Consider the following 14,480-nt stretch of genomic DNA (forward strand, 5'->3'; position numbering starts at 1 on the left):
TGCAGCGGGTCGGCGGGGATTTCATATCCGGAGGTTTTATTTATGGCATTCAGTAGACCCTTGTATCCAAAGCTGTTGGGTCTTTTAATTGTTATAGAAGAAGGGAAGAAATTCAGCCTTTGGGACTCTTTCCAATTGACTTGGTTGTCCTTCATGACACTATCTTGGATTCTTCCATTCAAGCTCAACCCAAATATCCGAGAAACATCAATGAGATTTCAGACCAAAGATGAGAATGATATAGAGCTGCAAAAGTGATCAGACTGCAACTCCCAACATTCCTCAGCATAGAATCATAGAATCAAAGAGTTGGAAGAGACCTCCTGGGCCATCCAGACCAACCCCATTCGGCCAAGAAGCAGGAATATTGCATTCAAACCACCCCTGACAAATGGCCATCCAGCCTCTGCTTAAAAGCTTCCAAAGAAGGAGCCTCCACCACACTCCAGGGCAGAGAGTTCCACTGCTGAACAGCTCTCACAGTCAGGAACTCCTTCCTCATGTTCAGATGGAATCTCCTTTCTTGTAGTTTGAAGCCATGGCTCCATTGTGTCCTAGTCAATATTGCATTCAAATCACCCCTGACAGATGGCCATCCAGCCTCTGTTTAAAAGCTTCCAAAGAAGGAGCCTCCACCACACTCCGGGGCAGAGTTCCATGGCTGAATAGTTCTCACAGTCAGGAAGTTCTTCCTCATGTCCAGATGGAATCTCCTCTCTTGTAGTTTGAAGCCATGGCTCCATTGTGTCCTAGTCTCCAAGGAAGCAGAAAACAAGCTTGCTTCCTCCTCCCTGTGGCTTCCTCTCACATATTTATACATGGCCCTCATCATGTCTCCTCTCAGCCTTCTCTTCTTCAGGCTAAACATGTCCAGCTCCTTAAGCCGCTCCTCATAGGGCTTGTTCTCCAGACCCTTGATAATTTTAGTCGCTCTCCTCTGGACACATTCCAGCTTGTCAATATCTCTCTTGAATTGTGGTGCCCATAACTGGACACAGTATTCCAGGTGTGGTCTAACCAAAGCGGAATAGAGCATGGGTAGGATGACTTCCGTAGATCTAGACACTAGGCTGCTCTTGATGCAGGCCAAAATCCCATTGGGTTTTTTTGCCACCACATCACATTGTTGGCTCATGTTTAACTTGTTGTCCACAAGGACTCCAATACCATGTCGGACTACACAGAGAAGCCATTGAAATCCACAAGAAGCATGTGGACAATTTCAACAGAAAGGAGGAAACCATGAAAATGAACAAAATCTAGCTACCAGTCTTAAAAAACGCTAAAATTATAACAGTAAAACAACATTCAAATGCAGGGGAACTCCAGACAAGAAACAATCAGGGACAGCTAACCTCTCAACAAAGGATTCCCCCAGGCAGGAACAAGCCACACCTAAAAACTGCCAGGCCATCAAATGCTAATGAAGCTGGGCAATTGAAACATTCACATCGACCTCCAACAGACAAGAGTTCTTTCTCCCACCCTGGACATCATTCCACAAATATATAAACCCAATTTTCCTTGTTCTAACAGACCTCACAACCTCTGAGGACGTTTAGCATAGATGCAGGTGAAACATCAGGAGAGAATGCTTCCAAAACATGGCCATATAGCCCAAAAAACCTACAACAACCCAACCTAGAAATGGTTTTGCACTTTCACTGTAGTGAATCTACAGGGATGACTATACATCTCTAGTTGATGTAATAAGGGAGGGAAGGCCACTTGAAGTGCTTTGTCAGTGATAAAGCTCCTCTGGTGATCTTTCTGCATTGGTTCTTTTGGCTTCTTCTGCCTCCTAAAATTGCAATGAGGATGAAAAGGGGACACTTTCCCAATAGAAGTCAACCTGATTTTCTTGGTATGAGAAGGAAAGTATAACTGTCAGGAGTGATAACAACATCCATGGATGCTTCCTATTGCTTTGCCCATCCAGGAGTTCACCAGAGTGGACTGAACGCGCTTGTCGATTCAATCCTCTTCCACCTTGCAGAAAGCAATCATGTTCACATCGCGTCAAAGGCATGCCCAAGGGACAGGAAGTAATGACATCCTTCTGCTTGACTGTTGTTGGATGACACATCTGTAGACTGGTTCGATAGCCACTCGTTCTACACCAGGAATGCCAGAAGTTAGGGGCTATCGAGTATGGACTGCAATGGTGTTGGTTTGGTACCCACAGAAACATTGATTTCATTTGTGGTTGTTGTTTATTCGTTCAGTCGCTTCCACCTCTTGCTGACCTCCTGGACCAGCCCAGGCCAGAACTCCCGGTTGGCCGTCACCACCCCAGCTGCTTCAAGTTCAAGCCAGTAACTTCAAGGATACCATACCTCCACCTTGTCCTTGGTCAGCCCCTCTTCATTTTTCCTTCCATTTTCCCCAGCATCATTGTCTTCTCTAATCATAGAATCATAGAATCAAAGAGTTGGAAGAGACCTCATGGGCCATCCAATCCAACCCCATTCTGCCAAGAAGCAGGAATATTGCATTCAAATCACCCCTGACAAATGGCCATCCAGCCTCTGCTTAAAAGCTTCCAAAGAAGGAGCCTCCACCACACTCCGGGGCAGAGAGTTCCACTGCTGAATGGCTCTCACAGTCAGGAAGTTCTTCTTCATGTTCAGATGGAATCTCCTCTCTTGTAGTTTGAAGCCATTGTTCCGCGTCCTAGTCTCCAAGGAAGCAGAAAACAAGCTTGCTCCCTCCTCCCTGTGGCTTCCTCTCACATATTTATACATGGCTATCATATCTCCTCTCAGCCTTCTCTTCTTCAGGCTAAACATGCCCAGTTCCCTAAGCCGCTCCTCATAGGGCTTGTTCTCCAGACCCTTGATCATTTTAGTCGCCCTCCTCTGGACACATTCCAGCTTAGAGTCAATATCTCTCTTGAATTGTGGTGCCCAGAATTGGACACAATATTCCAGGTGTGGTCTAACCAAAGCAGAATAGAGGGGTAGTATTACTTCCTTAGATCTAGACACTATGCTCCTCTTGATGCAAGCCAAAATCCCATTGGCTTTTTTTGCCGCCACATCACATTGAAAGCTTTCCTTTCTTCTCATGATGTGGCCAAAGGACTTCATCATTAGATAGCTTGCCTATGTGAATACAGTCTGATAACTTTTCTCTCAAATCTGTCAATCTGGCTGCAGGAAAGCTATATCAACAATTTTTTTTCATCCCCCTTTACTAATTCTCTCCCTAAATAGTCCTAAAAGACACAATTTTGGGTTTTTCTTAACCTTTTTAGCAATCACTTTGTTTTATTCCTTAATCACATCTTCCCCAAAGTCCACTAAATGTGAAAAAGGGTGACTTTCTGCATCTTGCACATCCAGTATTCACCTCAGTGAAATGTATCCATTTTAGTTATCATCTAATAAGGTCTTAATCTCTAGGTAAAGGTTTCCCCTGACATTAAGTCCAATTGTGTCCAAATCTGGGGGTTGGTGCTCATCTCCATTTCTAAGTCGAAGCATGGGTGTTGTCCATAGACACCTCCATGGTCATGTGGTCGGCATGACTGCATGGAGTGCTGTTACCTTCCCGCCTGAGCAGTACCTATTGATCTACTCACATGAACTGCTAGGTTGGCAGATGCTGAGGTTAACAGTGGGTGCGCTGATATGGCTGTACCAGGAGCTCGAGCTTTATTTTCTTTCTGTTATCTGTTTGCAGTCATAGGGCAGGCCTCCTGTCCATCATAATTAAGCTTTGGTTCCACCCCTTGTTCAGGGCTCTGGGAGGGAAAGGAGCCATTTTTTGGTCAGTCTCACACAAGGAAGCTAAACTATAGGATGTAGACCAGCTCGACCCGTAGAAAAGCTTATTTTCTCAAGAACATCCGGGGAAACAGAAACAGAAATTCCAGGGAAAAGGTCCCAAGACTCTGGCTGAGAGCTCACAGCCTCTCAGCCTCACAGCAATCAGAGGGAAAACAGCCCTGAAGTTTCAAAGAATTCTCTGAGGGAGGACAGCACTACAGATCCACAGAACGCCATCTGAAATATCGACAAGCCTCGGCTGGTAGGTCTACTCGATACCCAGACACATTTGGAATCGGTAGTAAGACCCGATGAGCCATTGATAGTAAGCAGCCTGGGAGAGGTTAAATAGGGTTTTTTCCTAGAGAGAAAGTATAGTTAATTAAAGTCAGGTACCAGTCCATTGAGGACTAGACTAAGAAAGCCTTGAAGTGTTGTTTGAACCATTGAAAATTTGTTGTTTGTTCCATAATAAAGACTTTGTTGTATCATTAAAGACTCTAAAGACCATCACTTCAGAAAAATCCCTGAGAACCTCTCTTTGAGGCACCCTGGCTTCCCACTGGGCTTAAAGTATACATCCTATAGAAAAGTACAGCTGTTAAAGGCTCAGCGCGCCACAGAACAGTGGGAGCTCATCCTGCTCCCCGGATTCAAACCACTGACCTTTCAATCAGCAAGTTTAGCAGTCCAGCAATTTAACCCACTGTGCCACAATCTCTAGGTTATGCAAATATATCTTGGAATACAATGCTGGTAAGTTGTTACAGCACAGACTGACTATTGGAATGAAGACTTGGCCAAAGCCACCCCAAACTACAATCCCTAGGGATTTTTTTCTTGTCAGATGGAGAGAGAAAATGAATGAAAAGAATGTGCATATGAATATGTTTGAGTGTGTGGGCAAACACAGCCACATTCCCACATACATTAGTTTGCAAAGCAGGCCTGAGGAGGTTGGTAGAGCAGATGGACTGACTTTTTGGGGGTGGGAAGCTGCAATTGCAGAACACAAAAGGGATGATTCTGAGAAGAACGAAAGGAGAGAATGAAAAGACTTGTCAGCAAGCCAAACAAGGAAAGGCTGGGGAAGCTGGGAATGTTTAACCTAGAAAGAAAGGAGAAGATTAAGAGGGAACATGACAAGCCGCTATAAATATATGAAAGGATGCCAGGAGCAGGAAGGGAAACGTTTACTCATCTTTTATCCTCTGAGCATAGGACTGGGAGCAATCGAGTTAAATTATAGGGATGCAAGATGAAGCCGAGTCTTCAGCTGGCGGCTCCTCCACGACCTCAGAGCAGCAAAGAGAGATAGTCTGGATGGGGACAAAGGCAGGAGTTGGGGAAGCTATCCATGGTGCTGAACCCCAATTATGCATTCAGCACCATGGAGAGCTCCCACAAAAGGAGCCTGTTAGAAATCATTGTGGATTCATCTCATAATCATCACAGCTTGATGTCAGTCTACCTACGAAGACATAAGTCTCTGTGTGGCTTCTAGCCTTCGTTTTTAACACTGTCAAGAAGAGTGACAAAATAAGGGAGTGCAGCAGCTGCTAGGGGCAAGGAAAACATTTAGAAATATGGAGTAGGCATTCTGGGCCATATGGTCCCCCGAATCACCTTCCTAGGCTGTGCAAATCCCTACCTCCTTCCCCTCCCCACTCCAACCCTTTTCTCCCTTCCTCTTGTAGTAAGCTCCATGTTTTGTCACCGTGGTGGGGCTTCATATTTCTTCCAATTTATGGCACCCCTCTCCTACGATCCTTTTGGGCAGGATTTATACAGAATAGGATTATCACTGGCTTCCTGGCTCGAGAGCAGTACATGTGAAAAAGATCTTGGAGTTCTCATGGACAACAAGTTAAACATGAGCCAGGAATCTGATGTGGCGGCAAAAAAGGCCAATGGGATTTTGGCCTGCATTAATAGGTGCCTAGTGTCTAGATCTAGGGAAGTCACGCTACCCCTCTATTCTGCTTTGGTGAGACCACACCTGGAATCACATTGTGTCAAATTCTGGGCACCACAATTCAAGAGAGAGATTGACAAGCTGGAATGTGTCCAGAGGAGAGTGACTAAAATGATCAAGGGTCTGGAGAACAAGCCCTATGAGGAGCGGCTTAAGGAGCTGGGCATGTTTAGCCTGAAGAAGAGAAGGCTGAGAGGAGACATGATAGCTATGTATAAATATGTGAGAGGAAGCCACAGGGAGGGGGGAGCAAGCTTGTTTTCTGCTTCCCTGGAGACTAGGACGCAAGGGAACAATGGCTTCAAACTACAAGAGAGGAGATTCCATCTGAACATGAGGAAGAACTTCCTGTCTGTGAGAGCCGTTCAGCAGTGGAACTCTCTGCCCCGGAGTGTGGTGGAGGCTCCTTCTTTGGAAGCTTTTAAGTGGAGGCTGGATGGCCATTTGTCAGGGGTGATTTGAATGCAATATTCCTGCTTCTTGGCAGAATGGGGTTGGACTGGATGGCCCATGAGGTCTCTTCCAACTCTTTGATTCTATGATTCTATGATTCTATGAGCCAACAATATGATGTGGCGGCAAAAAAGGCCAATGGGATTTTGGCCTGCATCAATAGGAGCATAGTGTCTAGATCTAGGGAAGTATTTATTTATTTATTTATTTCATTTACTTATACCCTGCCCTTCTCACCCCGGGGGGGACTCAGCGCGGCTTACAGTGGGGGCACAATTAGGTGCCCAAAACAATTCACAAGCAATACAAATACAAACAATTCAACAATTAATTAAAAACATCAGTACATAATAAAATAATAAAACAGTCTCATGCTCAGGGTTCAGAGTCCATATATCCATTCCATTCCATTTGTCCTTGTCTATCATCAGATCCTTCAGTTAGCTGTCAGAATGACCAAAGGCTTGATCCCAGATCCAGGTCTTCAGTTTTTTCCTAAACGCCAAAAGGGAAGATTACGATCTAATCTAAAAGTAATGTTGTAATACTACCCCTCTATTCTGCTCTGGTTAGACCACACCTGGAATATTGTGTCCAATTCTGATATTGACGAGCTGGAATGTGTCCAGAGGAGGGCAACTAAAATGATCAAGGGTCTGGAGAACAAGCCCTATGAGGAGCGGCTTAAGGAGCTGGGCATGTTTAGCCTGAAGAAGAGAAGGCTGAGAGGAGACATGATAGCCATGTATACATATGTGACAGGAAGCCACAGGGAGGAGGGAGCAAGCTTGTTTTCTGCTTTCCTGGAGACTAGGACGCAATGGAACAATGGCTTCAAACTACAAGAAAGGAGATTCCATCTGAACATGAGGAAGAACTTCTTGACTGTGAGAGCCGTTCAGCAGTGGAACTCTCTGCCCCAGAGTGTGGTGGAGGCTCCTTCTTTGGGAGCTTTTAAACAGAGGCTGGATGGCCATCTGTCAAGGGTGATTTGAATGAAATATTCCTGCTTCTTGGCAGAATGGGGTTGGACTGGATGGCCGATGAGGTCTCTTCCGACTCTTTGATTCTATGATTCTATGATTCTTCTTAGGCTCAGAGAGTGTCACTTTCCCTGTGTCACCTGGTGGGTTTATATGTCTATATATTGTACAGCTTAATGGTGTAATATTAGAAAATGTTGACCATTTCTGCTCCCTTGGCAGCCACCTTTCCACAAAAGTCAACATTGACACTGAAATTCAACACCGCCTGAGCTCTGCAAGTGCAGCTTTTTCCCCGAATGAAGCAGAGTGTAATATACTTCGTGTCACAAACTCACCAGCCTGAAGAGTTACTGAGGTAACGATGTTTATTAGAAGCACAAGTAGAGATAACAACAACCTTTACTACAGAGAGAGCTTTTATCACCCATCCAGTAGTAGAATACATTACAGGTGTGGCCACCAAAGATTGTGTCTTAAAGGCACACTATACTACACAGAGAGTGTTTGAGGACTGGACATCCGTAGGGATACCAAGGTGCTTGTTTATAAAGCCATTGTCCTCCCAACCCTGCTATATACCTGCAAGTTGTCGACTGTCTACAGACGTCACATGCAACTCCTGGAACAATTCCATCAGCGCTGCCTCCGGAAAATCCTACAAATCTCTTGAGAAGACAAGCGAACAAATGTCAGTGAGCTGGAAGAAGCAAAGACCACCAGCATTGAAGCGATGGTCCTCTGCCATCAACTCCGCTGGACGGGCCACGTTGTCCGGATGCCCAACCACCATCTCCCAAAGCGGTTGCTCTACTCCAAAATCAAGAACAGAAAACAGAATGTTGATGGACAGGAAAAGAGATTTAAAGATGGGCTCAAAGCCAACTTCAAAAACTCTGGCATAGACACTGAGAAGTGGGAAGCCCTGGCCCTTGACCGCTCCAGATAGAGGTCAGCTGTGACCAGCAATGCTGTAGAATTTGAGGAGGCACGAGTGGAGGGTGAAAGAGAGAAATGTGCCAAGAGGAAGGTACATCAAGCCAATCCCAACCGGGGCCGCCTTCCACTTGGAAAGCAATGCCCTCACTGTGGGAGAAGATTCAGATCTAGAATAGGGCTCCACAGTCACCTACAAACCCACCACCAGGACACTGATCTTGGAAGACAATCCTACTTGGACAACGAGGGATTGCCTAAGTAAGTAAGTAGAGTCTTTGTCTGGTTGGGGAATTGGACCTGGGAATTCCAACACTTCTATCTCTAGCTTTGCATGGGGTTACTTTTCCCCTGGAAGACTCTGCTTGCAGCTTGGGCTCTCTAAGACAGATGCAACAATCAGGAGTGCCTATTTTCAGCATGGGCTGATAGGCCAGCTGTGCCTTGTCATAGAATTGGGAGACCTAAAGATGGAAACCTCAAGGTTGGACTTCTGCAATGCACTATCCATTGGGTTACCACTGTATTAAGTTCAAAAACTCCAATTAGTTCAAAACACAGCAATCTGATTGGTCATGGGAACATCCAGGAGTGAACACCCCTATCTTAAAGTCCCTCGACCGTCTACCAATTACTTTCTGGACAAAGAACACGGTTTGAGTCCAGGTCACTTACAGGATGGCCTTCTCCCATACAGTCTGCCCCTTACACGAAGGTCTCCTATGGAATATTGTGCCATGGCAGTCCAAGTGGTGTCAAACTGCATTAATTTTACAGTGTAGACGTGACCAGTATGGAACTGGTTGCATGTAGCCATCTTAACTCGAGGTAAGCCTTGTCTCTTAGAGTGCACTAGAAAGCAGAGTGCTTGTTAGTCTCTTGTTGTTTAAAGGCTGGTACTTGATTATAATGTGGTGAGTGTGTTGTTAAGGCTTTGTGGTCAAATCAAATCATTTATTTCGGTCATTGACCAGCACAGGAAATAGTCACATTTTCATACAAACTTGGTATGTTTGGTTCATTAAAATATAAACATAACTACTGAAGCACAATTTGGGTGAGGGAGCAGAAGGGAAGGGGAAACAGGGTAAAAACATACAATGCCCAGATCCATCACCAAATTGTAGATTCAGAGAAGAAGATTACTGGACACACAGTTAACTTTTGGGACTAGTCATTCCCTGATGGATTTTGTATGCTGCTGCACAGAACTTTGCAACATTGTAGGTTGTAGCTGAATTAATATCTGCAAGTAGCATGGAGGTATAGAATTGTCCTGAATGGCCTGGGTGCTTGTCTATCAGAGGTAAGATAAGCCTGGCACGGATATCCCTGTGGAACGGGCACTGGAGGAGCACATGTTCTATTGTTTCTACATGACCCGAGTCACAGGGGCAGAGCCTCTCTGGGAAAGGGATCTTCCGGTAGCGGCCTTCCTTCGAGTACAGCTGATGGGAGAGCGTGGCATCGAGCCAGGGTGAAAGCTCTTCGATGAATGGGAACCTCTAAGTTGGTTAAATATGCCATAGGGGAGGCAAGATATCTGCTGTCTTCATTGATAAGGAAGGTTGGAACCGAGGCCAGATCTAGTTGGCGCTCTGTGTCTGTGATACGTTGTTTAATAAGTGCTTTGGCTTGATTGTAATCCATAGCTAATAGTAGACCTGGAGAAAATCCCAATGAGATTTTGGATGCTACCGCCTGCTTCCATGTGGATTGGAAGTCATCCTCCATGGTTAGTGGGGCAAGACCAAAGGGTGCGCGGGATAGTCTGAGCCAGAGGTTGAGTATGGCCACCCACACCCTGGCCTCCACTCTCAACAAGCCCGTCTCTAGTCGCAGAGTGGCATTAGAAACGCAATGAGGGACCTGCAAGGCCGATCTCAGAAACTTGGACTGAACCACCTCTAATGGGGCAAAACTGGGGAAGGGGCCCAGCTGAGCCCCATACAAGAGTTGGGCTAATGACTTGGCTTCAAACAGCTTGAGCGCTGCCGATGTGAAGTGGCCCCCTCTTGTCCTGAGATATTTAAGAATGGCCATTGAGCTCCCCTGCGCGGTGTTGGATATTTGATCCCCATGAGATCTTCTGCTACCATTAGATTGGAGAACTACACCTAGATATTTGAAGGATGTAACTTGTTCAATTTTATGACCATCTATGCTCCAAGAGTAAGTCCTGGGCCTATTAGCGAAAGCCATGATTTTGGTTTTATTGTAATTAAGTTGGAGCTGATCTGTGTTGCAATGTTGTATTAATGCTCTCAGAGCTCTTTTGAGCCCAATGGGTGTTCTAGAGAGTACAGCAGCAGCATCTGCATAAAGCAGGCTTTGTGGTTGTTCTGGTGACTATGGAACCAATACCTCTTTCAATAGAGTTCGTCACTTTCAATTCTATTATTCCACAATTCTATGATTCTATGTCATATTGAGCAGAAGGGTGGAGTAGCACAATGATCTCTTAACTACATTATTATTATTATTATTATTATTATTATTATTCACATCACTCAGATGGGATGTAGGATGTCAGATGAAGATTTTGCATAGACAGCTCTTTAAAAAAAACCCCATCATATTCATTGTGTAAAAAAGAAAACACTAAAAAATATACACACATTCTCACAATTTCATCCATGTTTTTTTTTTTTTTTGTGGTATGGGAAGATATTTGAAATGATCATTTTTTAATGCAATAATAAAATAAGTGAACAAATAATAACCATGCAGATCTGATTCCAAGTCCAAAGGGTTGCAGTTGGTTTTCTATTGAAGAACAATGGACATGGACAAGATGGAAGGTATCCAGAGAAGGGAAACCAAAGTGGTCCAAGGTCTGGAATCCATGCATCTTCTCTGAAAATCAACTAAAAGTCCTAGAGATGATTAGCTTGGAGAAGATAAGGCTGAGAGAAGGGGGTGCGGGGGCCAGGAATAAATATTTGGAAAGAGGCCACATTGAGGAAATTTAGATATTCAAAAAGAAGTTACACTCAGGAGAGGGCAAGCTTGTGTTCTGTTGCTCTAAATGCTAGGAAAGGAACCCAAACATCAGGGAGATCTTAGAGTTGTTGAGCAGAGGACTTGGGCAACCATTAGAGGATGTTTTTAAAGTAGAGGCTTGGTGGTCATCTATCAAGAGGGCTTGAATTGTATTTCCTTACCTCACAGAAATGTGTTTCTGGTTGCTTCTGGTTGCTTCTGAACCGCCTCATAGGAAACCTGCTACAAAACAGGAGCTTTTTTGTTGAGTTCCAGGGCCAGAGAAGCAGATGGCGGAAACAGAAGAACAGCCTGCCTCAGGGGAGCATGCTTGCTCCATCCATGTTCAACATCTACACAAATGACCAGCCACTGCCAGAAGGGACAGAGAGCTTCATCTATGCTGATGATTGTGCCATTACTGCTCAAGCAGAGAGCTTTGAGATAGTTGAACAGAAGCTCTTCGAAGCTCTAGATGCTCTTATTGCCTATTACACCTTAAGAACAGACAAGCATCCCGAGCTCTGAGGATTACCTGGGAAGGAATCCCACTGGAACATTGCAGCACACCCAAATACCTGGGAGTCACTTTGGACCGTGCTCTGACCTACAAGAAGCACTGCCTGAACATCAAGCAAAAAGTGGGTGCTAGAAACAACATAATACGAAAGCTGACTGGCACAACCTGGGGATCACAACCAGACACAGTGAAGACATCTGCCCTTGCGCTATGCTACTCTGCTGCTGAGTATGCATGCCCAGTGTGGAACACATCTCACCACACTAAAACAGTGAATGTGGCTCTTAATGAGACATGCCGCATTATCACAGGGTGTCTGCGCCCTACACCACTGGAGAAATTACACTGTCTAGCCAGTATTGCACCACCTGACATCCGCCGGGAAGTAGCAGCCAATAGTGAAAGGACCAAGGCAGAGACATCTCCAGCTCATCCCTTGTTTGGGTATCAGCCAGCACGTCAATGACTTAAATCAAGACATAGTTTTCTTAGATCTACAGAGACACTCGCTGGAACACCTCAGCAAGCAAGAGTCCAAAAGTGGCAGGCTCAAACCCAGAACCTCTACCAATGGCTGATACCAAATGAGAAACTCCCTCCTGGGCACACAGAGGACTGGGCGACTTGGAAGGCGCTGAACAGACTGCGCTCTGGCACCACGAGATGCAGAGCCAATCTTAAGAAATGGGGCTACACGGCGGAATCCACGCCATGTGAGTGTGGAGAAGAGCCAACCACTGACCACCTGCTGCAATGCACCCTGAGCCCTGCCACATGCACAATGCGGCAACACCAGAGGCACTCCAAGTGGCCAGACACTGCTCAAAGGACATTTAACCAACTACCAAGTTGGCAAAATCTGTGTTTTGTTTTTTGTTTTTTTTTAATCTGTTTGTTTGTTTTGTTCTGTTAGAAATGTAATACAATGGTATGGTTGCTGATGACACGATAAATAAAAAATACAGAAATGTGTTGGACTGGATCAACCTTGTGGATCTCTTCCAACTCTACGTTCTATGATTCTGTGAAGAATTAAGGTGAAAGAGTGCTCAGAGATAGACGGTTGAATTGAATCAAGATGCCTTCAAATCAAGATGCATACATTTAAAATGGAATAGATAGATCTAGAGTCTCCATATATGGAGGGCTTTAAACAAGGCTTGAATGACTTGGCAAAAGGGGGTTGGTTTGGATGGCTCTTGGGGGACCCCTTCCAATTCTTGACGTTTATGATTTTATGGAGAGGTGGGGTGAAAGGGAGTACAGAGATGAATGGTTGCATTAAATCAACATGCCTTCAAATCAAGATGCACACATTTAAGATGGGATGGATAGATCTAGAGCAGTGGTTCTTAACCTGGGGGTCTGGACCCCTGGAGGGGTCATGAGAGGGTGTCAGAGGGGTCGCCAAAGACCAACACAGAAAGTATTTTCTGTTGGTCATGGGAGTTCTGTAGGGGAAGTTTGGCCTAATTCTATCATTGGTGGGCTTCAGAATGCTCTTTGGTTGTAGGTGAACTATAAATCCCAGCAACTACAACTCCCAAATGTCAAGGTCTATTTTCCCTGAACTTCACCAATGTTCACATTTGGGCATATTGAATATTCGTGCCAAGTTTGATCCAGATCCATCACTGTTTGAGTCCACAGTGCTCTCTGGATGTAGGCGAACTACAACTCCCAAACTCAAGGTCAATGCCCACCAAACCCTTCCAGTATTTTCCGTTGGTCATGGGAGTTCTGTGTGCCAAGTTTGGTCCAATTCCATCGTTGGTAGAGTTCAGAATGCTCTTTGAATGTAGGTGAACTATAAATCCCAGCAACCACAACTCCCAAATGACAGAATCAATCCTCCCATCCCAACCCCACCAGTACTCAAATTTGGGCATATTGGGTATTTGTGCCAAATTTGATCCAGTGAATGAGAATACATCCTGCATATCAGATATTTACATAACGATTCATAACAGTAGCAAAATTACAATTATGGGGTAGCAACGGAAATAATATTATGGTTGGGGGTCACCACAACATGAGGAACTGTATTAAGGGGTCGCGACACGAGGAAGGTTGAGAACCCCTGATCTAGAGTCTCCATCTATGGAGGACATTAAACAAGGCATGGCAAAGGGGGTTTGGTTTGGATGGCCACATTGCACAATGTTGGATTCTCCATCTGTGGTGGTCTTTTAAGCAGAGGCTGGATGCCCATCTATTGGAAGTGCTTTCATTGTGCCTTTCCGCCTTGCTCGATGGGGTCAGACTGGATGGCCTCTGTGGGTTCTTCCAACTCTGTGTTTCTATGGAGATGAAAGAGAGCTCAGGGATGAATCAATGGCTGACTTGGCATCCTATTGCCAGATCTCTGTGTCTGGAGAGGACTCTTGCCCTTGTCCAAAGAAATGTAAAAACTACCCCTGATATGAAGAAAAGAGAGAAGGAAGAGCAAAGAAAAAGGCGAGAGAAAAAACTTGTGCAGGAATATTGCATTCAAAGCACCTCTGACAGATGGCCATCCAGCCTCTGTTTAAAAGCTTCCAAAGAAGGAGCCTCCACCACACTCCGGGGCAGAGAGTTCCACGGCTGAACGGATCTCACAGTCAGGAAGTTCTTCCTCATGTTCAGATGGAATCTCCTCTCTTGTAGTTTGAAGCCATTGCTTCTCATCCTAGTCTCCAGGGAAGCAGAAAACAAGCTTGCTCCCCCCTCCCTGTGGCTTCCTCTCTCCTGCCACTGTGGGCTCCATAACATATAGCTGAAGATGGTATGAGTTCATCATCTTTAGAAGTCAACATGGCAACAGGTCCTCCTCAGTAGAAGAGAAAAGAGAGAGAAGAGAGAGATAGAAACCCTCAGAGTCA

Source organism: Anolis sagrei, chromosome 2, assembly GCF_037176765.1.
Source record: "Anolis sagrei isolate rAnoSag1 chromosome 2, rAnoSag1.mat, whole genome shotgun sequence".
NCBI classification, from domain to species: domain Eukaryota; kingdom Metazoa; phylum Chordata; class Lepidosauria; order Squamata; family Dactyloidae; genus Anolis; species Anolis sagrei.